This window comes from Haemaphysalis longicornis, unplaced genomic scaffold, assembly GCF_048455015.1.
Source record: "Haemaphysalis longicornis isolate Haplotype H1 unplaced genomic scaffold, Haemaphysalis longicornis Haplotype H1 scaffold_2, whole genome shotgun sequence".
NCBI classification, from domain to species: domain Eukaryota; kingdom Metazoa; phylum Arthropoda; class Arachnida; order Ixodida; family Ixodidae; genus Haemaphysalis; species Haemaphysalis longicornis.
This window is the reverse complement of record NW_027526295.1, coordinates 201,144,451-201,155,837: the sequence shown is the minus strand read 5'-3', so window position 1 is coordinate 201,155,837 and position 11,387 is coordinate 201,144,451. Positions and strand designations below refer to the sequence as shown.

Below are 11,387 nucleotides of genomic sequence, written 5' to 3'. Positions count from 1 at the left end.
TTTAAATTTGTGGAAGCCCGCACCATGCGTATGCACGAGCATCACCATGTAATTATCTCTGTGAACGCTCTTTGCCTCTCCTTTTCGATTTTTTTGACGGTGCAACTAAAGCATGCTGAGTCCAGCGAAATGGTTGACGGACAACGTCGAACGAAGCCACGCTTTCAGATGCCGAATCACGTTAACCGAGCGCTCGATCAGGACATGTCGCCAGGAGTACGATAGCCGTTTGCAGAGCGCGACTGATATCGGGATTTAATTGATTTATTGCGGGGAATAACGCCCCGAAGATGGGCTATGAGGTTGTCCGTAGTGGTGGGTTCCGGATTAATTTTGATCAGCTGGGGATTCTTAACGTGCACGGAAATTTCAACAAACGCGCGTTTTCGTTCTCGCCTCCATCAGAAAAGAGGCCACCATGACCAAACCCGCGTCCTTGGGCTGGGCAGCACAATGCATTAGCCACTACGCCGACGCTATAGCTGCGGGTCTACATCAGGTTGCATGTCCTTTTATTTATTTATTGAATTATTTATTGAAGTTCGTGTTCTTTCACGATCGACGCCAAAGCGTATAGCTTAATTCGCAGTCGAAGTTCTCGATGCGGTAGTATTTCTTAATTGACTCGCACATGTAGCTTCGTTTTGAAATGTTGCTTGTTCCCTCGACGAATTCCATGGACGAATAAAATAAAACTAATGCGGGGGTGACCCCAATTTTTTTATCTCGTGCTGATAGCAGATAGTCCAAGTAAAAGATATATAAAGATGCTACGATTATGTTTTCGCAGTTCCGGAGTGTTTGTCCGGCATGGATTCGGCAGAACACTGAACTCTGTGGCAAGCAGTCCTGCTGTCTCCTTGTTCTCTGAATATATAGGTGCGTAAAGTCCTAATTCGGTTTTATCTTACCGTTTCCGTCAGGAGACGGCATGTGCTGCTGCACCTCTAAATTGAAAGTCTCTCCATTTCAAATGCCTATCTTTTGAAGATATGTGTAGAACAAAATAAAATAACATCTATACTGATCTCCTTTCTACTGATTCTTTTTGATATGTATAGAACACCTATAGCTTTAGCTCAGCCAACACCACCAGACTTGTTAAATAGTTTTATTCCTTTCCCGGTGTGAACCGGTCGGGCACCCACCCAATAGGGGAGGACAAAGCAGAAAATGCAGCTTTCGATGAAGTTATCTTAAATTTGCTTTACCGAGTATAGGGTAAGAACAAACTAACCCAATGATTAATTATTGAATAGCCATGTACAGTAATCCCTCGTTAGAACGAAGTCAGCGGGACAGCGAAAAGTTTCGTTATAAGCGGTATTTTGATATAAGCGACCACTCGAAAAAACTAAAGCAGTTGAGCTTTAATTGCACCACAACTGCAGGGAATCAAACCACAAAGTATTCAGTGAAGCAGAGTTATTCAGGTGCAAAAAAAGGCAGCCTATAGCTTTGGCTGTTTCAAGTTATTGACGGGCGTGAGCAACCCCTGCTCCAATTTGACCAAGCATTGCATGAGGCTGTGGTCGCCGCCCATTAAAGTGGCAGTGGCTGTGGTCAATTTACAGGGGAACGTGCTGGCGTCACGGAACGCTAAGCGAGTTTCGCGATATGGAAAGCGCCGCAAATGCCGTGGCTCGAGTCTGAGGTAGCGATTGTTGCACTAAAAAAAATGATTAACCGCTCAATTTGGGTGCACAGCGCAATCATGAAAACTGACCGGTTTTACACTAGGGGCTTTGCACGATTTCTGGGAAATTTTTCCTCGAGGTGTGCAGCAGTGAAGACGTCGCCATTGATAATTGTCTATGAACGAAATTCAATGAGCCTACCACGCACTCGGACCGTTTGTCTAAAGTCTCATGGCGCGAATCGAGCATGACCGGCTCGGGAAAATCGCCGCGGAAAGGGCAGCTTGCGTTGACCCACCTTGTCGGCAGCCCGACTCACCGCTGGGTCACCGCCGCTCGGCCATGCCTCCGCTCGCCACTTCGTTCTAAGCGAGTCGAGCTCTTCGTGCACTTCGAGTAATGCGGCCTAAAATGCATGCGCTTGGGTTGGGACCAGAATAAATTTCGAATAAAGCGATATTTCGAGTGAATCGATTTCGTTATAACGAGGGATTACTGCACATCGCACGTAACGGGCCAACTTCATGGGCCACGTTAAAGCCACGGTTACGTGGAACAAGAAGATTTGTATCAAGTAAAAATTTGTATCAAGAAAAAAAAAACAAGAAATCGGCCGTGAATAAGGTTTGATCAGTTTTTTTTTCCCCAAAAAGTGACTGTACCGATAAGTTTTGAGCGCTAAATACTGGGGCCAGACTTTTCTGCTCGATGGAGTTACCTGCGAGGGATGATTTCAGTCTTCAGACGGAAGCGATGTGGAGACGGTCCTGCGATGGTGGGCTGCTCAGGTGCGCAATAATGAATATTTGCGGATTCGGGATCGTCGACAAGCTCGGAATGTTTTCCCTTCTCCATCAAACAAGGCGCTCCGTTAAAATCAGCATCTGCATTTCCTTTAAAGAAGCTTCTGAAGTCCATTCTAGGTTTGCAAAATGCTAAAACGGACGGGTTTTAAACATATCCTCGATACACAACTGACGCGCGGAGGCTGCGAGGTACATTAGCCGGACTTTTCTCTACCCGTTCTGTCTACCCTATACGAGGTAGGCGTGATGGCCACGACATGGGGGAGGATTGAGTTTTCGATGCCACGCCAGCTTAGCGGCTCAAAGCTGGTGCTGACGATTTTAGGGCGCCTGGATGCGCGCCCGCCAGAGCGACGGGGGCGCATCCAGCTCCCCCACCCGATTTCACATGTCGCTGTCACCCAGCAACCGAACAAAAAAGGGGGGTGGGACATGAATTGTTCGCCTTTCTAACGGGAGTCGCAAGTATACGTCTTCAGGCGACGCAGCGCACTCGCCAGTCTCCTGACGGAGGAAAAACGACAACACGAAAGTGAAATGTGCAGCGAAATCTGCAGCTGAGCATGATTTGCGGGTCAGCGGCTGCCTTGTGGGTGTGCTTGGCGAGCGACGTCCTGCTGGCGGGTCGCTTCGACAAAGGTGCACTGGCGTCATTTTTGTGGCGGATATTACGTCAGTGAAATCTTCACGAATCCCGGAATAAAACACTTTCGTGTTAAAATTAAGAACAGAACTCCCACTCCGCTGTTCTGGCAGGGGGCGCGCGAGCACTGCGAATGTAGGAAATTTGAGATGCGTTGGACAAACCTCCTTCTTTTAGTTCATCAGGAGACAGTGAGGCAGGGCGGCGAAGAGCGTGATGGGTCACTGGTAGCAGTGAGCGGATAACGGCGCCACAGCTTATGGTGAATCCGACTGCTCTGCACTTCCGACAGCTTTCACGTTGAGTGAAACGGCTTTGATTGTTGTGTGCCTAACCTGAGCGGTCGATCCCTCTGGCCTATTGTGTTAAGCACGGCGGGGGCCCGAGGAGTCAGAATGGGTTATCATATTCACCGGAACCCCATATTCTACAGTCATGGCCTTGCAGCTTTAGCAAAGCTGTGCGGAAAAAGTAGATGTACTTTCTAATTCCAAGCAGCAGCTTCCGCCCAAAATGTTTGACAGGAGCAAACGCGCAGAAATCAACCTTTTGGATACATTTGACGCGGCCCTTAAGGAACTCAGCACGTGCCTTTGGGCGAGAGGTGCACGTTAGCAAATAACCGAGGCATAGCTAATCCGGGGATGAACAAGGTAGGTCCACTGTTTGCCCTAAGAAAAAAAAAAACTTCGGTTTTTCAGGGAAAATACCACGGGCAGAACCAGCACGATAAATGTGTCCAGGGGTACTGATGTTTGTTTATGGGGCCTGCTTGCGTTCCCGCTGAAGAAACCCCAGCGGAAGAGCCCCTTCCTCCCCATTTTTTTTTTTTTTGACATTGGGGTTGCTATGAACCTTCAGGGGAGGGGTGGCAAGTGGTGGTGCGGCTTGGGGGTGGGGGACAGTGCCCCTTTTGCACCTTCCTGCCGACGCCCATGCCACGAGGCTACTTTCATGCGCTTTCGCTTCCCGAAATCCAAATTGCTTCGCCCGCGTCCGAATGGCGCAATGGGATAGACGTCCGCTTCTTAACGCGAGGGATCCGGGTTCGACTTCGGCCATGGGAAGCATTTTTTGTAGCGTAAGCTACACTGGCCGAGGTTGAGCAGTTTCGCGTGTGCCGTGAAGGGCCGTTCTGCGCAAGCGCGAGGGACATTGGATTGGATTGACTTGACTTGGATTTGGATTGGATTTAAGTTGATTGCGTTGCGTCATAGCCGCGGCAGACGCACTGGCGCCGGCGCGTGCCCAGGTGTGCGCCTCAATTGCGCAGTAGCCAAGTCTGACGCTGCACCGGAGCCGCTTGATAGCCGTTTCGCGTGGCTCGTACGTGAAGAGCCGCGCTGAGCATGCGCGAGGAGCAGTGACTGGACAGGAGTCAGGACTGGACTGGACTGGGCTGTACTGGACTGGACTCGATTGGACTGGATTGCTGAACCTTAGCTCACGCTACGTATATCCTGGCATAGCAGAGCTAAGCTACTAATTTTTCCCTTTAGGCGCTTGATGTGCCTTCGCTTATCGTCATCGTTTTGTGAAACCAATTATGTAAAGTTGGCTTTCCTGCAGTGCGTTTAACGCAACGAACGATGCCATCAGTGAGGCATCGAAAGACCCGCTTTGAAAAACAACGCCTGCGTCTCCATTTACGCTATCGCCTCTTGGCTTCGAGCGTCAAGCGACCGCAGCTACGAGCACGGCTTCAAAAAGCGGCCAATGTGACGCAAGGTCGGGGCGATCGCGTTTGCCTGCAAGCCCATGTTCCGATATCCCATAGCGATCAATAGGAAGTCGGTACCATATACGCAAGAGATTACAAATTCCTTGGCGTTGTTATCGACAGGGAAATTTCATTTTACGCACACGTGACTTTCCTAAAAATGAAATTCACCGCCATTGCCCACATCTTCAGATTTCTTTCGTCAGAGGAATTATCCAACACTTTTATTGGGCGTCTTGCGTTCTTGCGGGCGATTTCCTGTATACTCCACTAACCTTCGGGAAATCCAGATTATGTACTTGTACGAATAGGTGAAAGTAATAAAACAAGGTAGCATGACATCCATCGGACATTTTGACCGGCATCCATGCCTCAGCATGTATTGCCACGATTTATTGGTAAGTTCTGAAAAACTGGGATAGCTGGTAAACATGCTTTGTGTATTAAAGTTAACCAGCGAATGTGGAGACAAAAAAATGAAAACGACGCATTCTGTTCTGTCGCCGCCTTATGCGTTGCATGCACGTAATATGGCCAATCTTACTCACTGAATTTTCTTAATTTGCATTTACTTCGGATCACACGTAAACTTTTAAATTTGCCACAAGTTTTCAAGGCGTGCCAATGACGCCATTTTGCGGGAATCTCTGGCGTGGCCTCGTGCTCGTTTCACCTATCGTTGGTCTACGGAACGTCGTCGTCCTCTTCCTCTTTTGCCCAGACGCTACTTCCTTTCGGTGCAGCTGCATGCCACATACCCGAACCGGGAGGTTGCCCCATGGCACACAGCCAAACACCTTGTGACAATATTTACAGCTGCACGGCACATACCCGAACCGGGAGGTTGGCCGATGGCACACAGCCCAACACCTCGTGACAATATTTACAGCTGCACGCCACATACCCGAACCGGGAGGTTGCCTCATGGCACACAGCCCAACACCTCGTGACAATATTTACAGCTGCACGGCACATACCAGAACCGGGAGGTTGTCCCCTGGCACACAGCCCAACACCTCGTGACAATATTTACAGCTGCACAGCACATACCAGACCCGGGAGGTTGCCCCATGGCACACAGCCCAACATCTCGTGACAATATTTACAGCTGCACGGCACATACCCGAACCGGGAGGTTGCCCCATGGCACACAGCCCAACACCTCGTGACAATATTTACAGCTGAACGGCACATACCCGAACCGGGAGGTTGTCCCCGGGCACACAGCCCAACACCTCGTGACAATATTTACAGCTGGACGGCACATACCAGAACCGGGAGGTTGCCCCATGGCACACAGCCCAACACCTCGTGACAATGTTTACAGCTGCATGGCACATACCCGAACCGGGAGGTTGCCCCATGGCACACAGCCCAACACCTAGTGACAATATTTACAGCTGCACGGCACATACCCGAACCGGGAGGTTGTCCCCTGGCACACAGCCCAACACCTCGTGACAATATTTACAGCTGCACGGCACATACCCGAACCGGGAGGTTGTCCCCTGGCACACAGCCCAACACCTCGTGGCAATATTTACAGCTGCACGATACATACCAGAACCGGGAGGTTGTCCCATGGCACACAGCCCAACACTTCGTGACAATATTTACAGCTGCACGGCACATACCCGAACCGGGAGGTTGCCCCATGGCACACAGCCCAACACCTCGTGACAATATTTACGGCTGCACGGCACATACCCGAACCGGGAGGTTGCCCGATGGCACACAGCCCAACACCTCGTGACAATATTTACAGCTGCACGCCACATACCCGAACCGGGAGGTTGCCTCATGGCACACAGCCCAACACCTCGTGACAATATTTACAGCTGCACGGCACATACCCGAACCGGGAGGTTGTCCCCTGGCACACAGCCCAACACCTCGCTGCAATATTTACAGCTGCACGGCACATACCAGAACCGGGAGGTTGCCCGATGGCACACAGCCCAACACCTCGTGACAATATTTACAGCTGCACGGCACATACCAGAACCGGGAGGTTGCCCGATGGCACACAGCCCAACACCTCGTGACAATATTTACAGCTGCACGGCACATACCCGAACCGGGAGGTTGTCCCCTGGCACACAGCCCAACACCTCGCTGCAATATTTACAGCTGCACGGCACATACCAGAACCGGGAGGTTGCCCGATGGCACACAGCCCAACACCTCGTGACAATATTTACAGCTGCACGGCACATACCCGAACCGGGAGGTTGCCCCATGGCACACAGCCCAACACCTCGTGACAATATTTACGGCTGCACGGCACATACCCGAACCGGGAGGTTGCCCGATGGCACACAGCCCAACACCTCGTGACAATATTTACAGCTGCACGCCACATACCCGAACCGGGAGGTTGCCTCATGGCACACAGCCCAACACCTCGTGACAATATTTACAGCTGCACGGCACATACCCGAACCGGGAGGTTGTCCCCTGGCACACAGCCCAACACCTCGCTGCAATATTTACAGCTGCACGGCACATACCAGAACCGGGAGGTTGCCCGATGGCACACAGCCCAACACCTCGTGACAATATTTACAGCTGCACGGCACATACCCGAACCGGGAGGTTGCCCCATGGCACACAGCCCAACACCTCGTGACAATATTTACAGCTGCACGGCACATACCCGACCCGGGAGGTTGCCCCATTGCACAGAGCCCAACGCCTGATGACAATATTTACATTATTTTTAAAGCGAAGCTGTATATGTCTCGGTTTCTATATAGCGTGCGCATACAAATCTGCGTAGAACGTAAATTTTTCGTCTCCAGTGCTATATAGTTTCTTTTCTGCCCTTGAAGGTGTTCCTGGAGGCAATTTTGGCCAGTGTTTTTCCCGTCCAGACACGAGCACCTTGAAAGGTTCCCGCGGAGTGACGCTTTGGCCGGTGTCCTCTTTTCTGTCTATGCACACGACATTACAGGTCACCCCTTTACGTGTGTTTGGGAAGGGGGGGGGGGAGGTGGAGGCGCAACCAGGCTTCGCACGCTTGCTGGTGACATGTTCGTTGGGCTGGTGGGAGATTTCGACGCCTCGACGCGACCTGACTGCTGTCCTCCGTGGTACGTAAGCGGTTTGGGTTGGCGCGTTACAGATACCACGTGGGAGGGAAACGGTCAGTTCCACGTTTGTTCGCTGGAATAAAACTCTAGTCCTTCCAAGATCGATTCAGCTAATTAACTAGGATGCATCCAAAATGACAAACAAACGTGTTTTGTTTCGTGCACTCCTTGGACTTCGTCCATCTTCACTGGCCATCCTTCATAACTGTAGAAGGGCACTGAATTTTGTTTTATTTTTTAGCCAACTATCACACGTTTAGTTCGGAGATAGGCCGGCCCCAGATGAAATTATTGTTATATATACAAGCTTGCTCTCTCGGGGTGGATAGTTGCTGTAATTGTCGACGAGGTGATCATCAAATTTACATGAGGTCTTACGCACTGAGACGGCTCCGGGTTGATTCTGCACGTAACAAATATTTGCACGGGCGTTTTTTCGCGTCCGTTATTGAAATGGCCCCTGAGGCTGACATAGCAATCCCGCGACATTGTGCGCAAATGCCTTATCCGCTCAGCCATCGCAGCTGGTAAGTCATCATCAACATCATTCCCTCAACGCAAATAACAAAAAGACGACGTCACAGGTCACGCGTTCTTATTATCATCATCATCACCACCACGAAATGGAACAGTATAGTGCATGCAGGGGTTCCCACGCGGCAGCCTTCCTCGCTGTGGCATAAATAATTACCAAGGACCCACAGCCTGTTTGTGCACACGTTCCCGCACAATCGCGCATGGGCGTCGAGCACTGCATCGAGCAGTGCACCGACTGGGAGTGCTGCTCCGGCTGGACGCCCGTTGTGGCGGGTGCAGTGCTCGCCTTGTGGGTCTACTATGCGTACGTGTTTGCCTTCTGCGGGACCGTGGTAAAGGACGACGCGCCCCGCTACACCCTCCTCGTGGGCTTCCACCTGCTTCTGGGGCTGTTCATCTGGTCGGACCTGATGACCGTGGTCACCCCCGTGCCAGGCGTGCCCGCCTACTTCTCGCTCACCAACGTGGACCTGGACCTGCTGGGAAAGGCGCACACCGAAGAGGCCCGGAAGGGCTTCCTCGAGATACTGGGTCGTTCGCGCGGAGTCTTGCTGCGGGGCCGGGACGGGAGCGTGAACTACTGCGAGGTCTGCCGCCGCATAAAGCCGGACCGGACCCACCACTGCTCCATGTGCCGCCAATGCGTACCGAAGATGGACCACCATTGCCCATGGTTCAACAACTGCGTCTGCTTCTCCACGTACAAGGCGTTCCTGCTCACAAACTTTTACGTCATCCTGCTGTCCGTCTACACGTTCTGCACGGTCGGCGTCTACTGGGGACAGGTGCCCTGGGGCCGCTGGGACTTGACGGGTCCTACCGTGCACGTGGCCGGCCTCCTCCTAATCGCCTTAGCCTTCTGCTTTTCAGTCGGCCCATTCTTCTACTACCACGTGACCCTGGTAGCGCTCAACCGCACCACCCTCGAGTCGCTGCGCAAGCCTCGCTTCATGGACAAGGGCGACACGTTCAACATCGGCTGCTACAACAACTTCGTCGAGGTGTTCGGTCGAAACCCGCATCTCTGGTTGCTTCCCGTCTTCTCAAGCATCGGCGACGGCTCGCGCTTCCCCACCAAACTGCACCCGGACAACCGAGAGCGTTACCGACCTGCCGCCGCCGTATGAACTATCTGAATTGGTGTTCGATGTGACACTTTACAGACTCACGCCGTAGTGCACTGCAAAGAGTCTCGTATATATTTGCCGTGTGTTACCATGCGTATATTATTACCATGATGATTCATTACGCATATATTACCCCCTGGAAACGTTATACCGACCAGTATGTGAGCTTTAATGCCGTACATCCAAACGCGGGAAAACAATCTGGACGCAATTTCTTATGGTTACTTTATGGAATATACTTTTTAATTGCTGCGCCACGTAACGGTCGCCTGCTGGAATTGTCGACGGGCTAATGGAAAACAAATCATGGACTGAGTAGAAGCACGTGAATTCCAATTTTTCCAGTGTGGGAGGTTAACGCATCGAACTGGGAATGAGGCCTGCCATACATAGAGGAGGGCTACGAGCTTATATAAAGAGTGCCCCTAAATGAATTGCGCTATTATTTTAGAGAATAATTTGGAGTATACGGGCCTTTTCGCCTTCATAAGAAAAAGGGCTGCCAAGAGTGCACGTGCCCAGCAGCAAAAACCCTTGGATAATGAGCCATCGCGGAGTAGTAGGAGTCCGAGGAGAACCAAAGCCTCTCCCAAACACCTCCCGAAGTCCCGACCCCTTGTGTGGATGCGAGGTTGCTGCACCTTTGGGAAGCACGCCATAGCCTTGCCCGTAGATGGAAACGCCAGCGCCACAATCGGAAGCTCCGTAGGAGGATATCTCTTCTCAGTCAACAGGCGGCGGAGTATGCACAGTCGTTGAGCAAAGAAAATTGGCTGCAGCTTTGCGACAGCCTCCAAGGCACTCTGACCTCCCGCAAAACCTAGAACCTACTTAGGTACCTTATTGACCCCCTAAACAGCAAGGGGGAATCAAATCGAAACATGGCCCGCACTCTTCACGCTTTCCCCGGCGCTCCAGTACACCTCATTCAAGACTTAACGGCTAAATACCTCCAAACAGAGATATTATCCCCGCCGCCACCGTACTCTGGTACTCCCAACGCAGATTCGAGATATCCAACTTTTTGAACTGGAAGCAGCCCTGGCGGAATGCAAGAAAAGGAGTGCCCCGGGTCCTGACCAAGTAACCTATAAGCTCCTGGCCAATTTAGGTGATGATGAACTTGCCATTCTGCTTAAACACCTCAATGAATTTTGGACATCTGGCCGCCTACCTATTCAATGGAAAACCGCTGAAGTCCGTTTCATTCCTAAAGCGGGCAAATCCCCACACATAGACAATCTCCGGCCTATTTCCCTCAAAAGGCTCATTATACTCATAGAGTTTCTAGTGAGAAACTCTATGATTATACTCAACAGGCTGCAGCCATACCTTGAAGACGCCAACCAAATGCCCAAAACGATGTTCGGCTTTCGACAACATTTAAGCACCCAGGATATTATGCTGCGACTCAAAGAAGAGGTAATTGCACCTGCCACTCGCCACTCACCTCGAGCCATTTTGGCCCTCGACCTGAAAGGGGCCTGCGATAACGTTGCGCACGCAGCGATTCTCTCCAGCCTTAATAATACTGGCTGTGGCAGCCGAATTTATTCCTACATTTCGGACTTCCTCACAGGCCGCCAGGCTGTGCTCAAAATTGGAGATATAAAATCCAAACCAATCTTTCTTGGCAGTCGGGGTACACCGCAAGGCTCGGCATTGTCTCCACTCCTCTTCAATGTCGCTTTTCTGGGTCTACCAAAACAGCTAGAGCAGATTCCGAATCTTCAGCACGCACTGTATGCAGACGACATCACCCTCTGGACTGACACAGACTCACTCGGTGGGCTGCAGGACACATTGCAGCGTGCAGCCGAAGAAG

General features: G+C 51.3%; 1 pseudogene; it reads left to right on the top strand.

Annotated features, from left to right (window-relative positions):
• Positions 1-8,635: 8,635 nt before the first annotated feature.
• Positions 8,636-9,562, top strand: LOC144168474 (palmitoyltransferase ZDHHC20 pseudogene; annotated as a pseudogene).
• Positions 9,563-11,387: the final 1,825 nt, after the last annotated feature.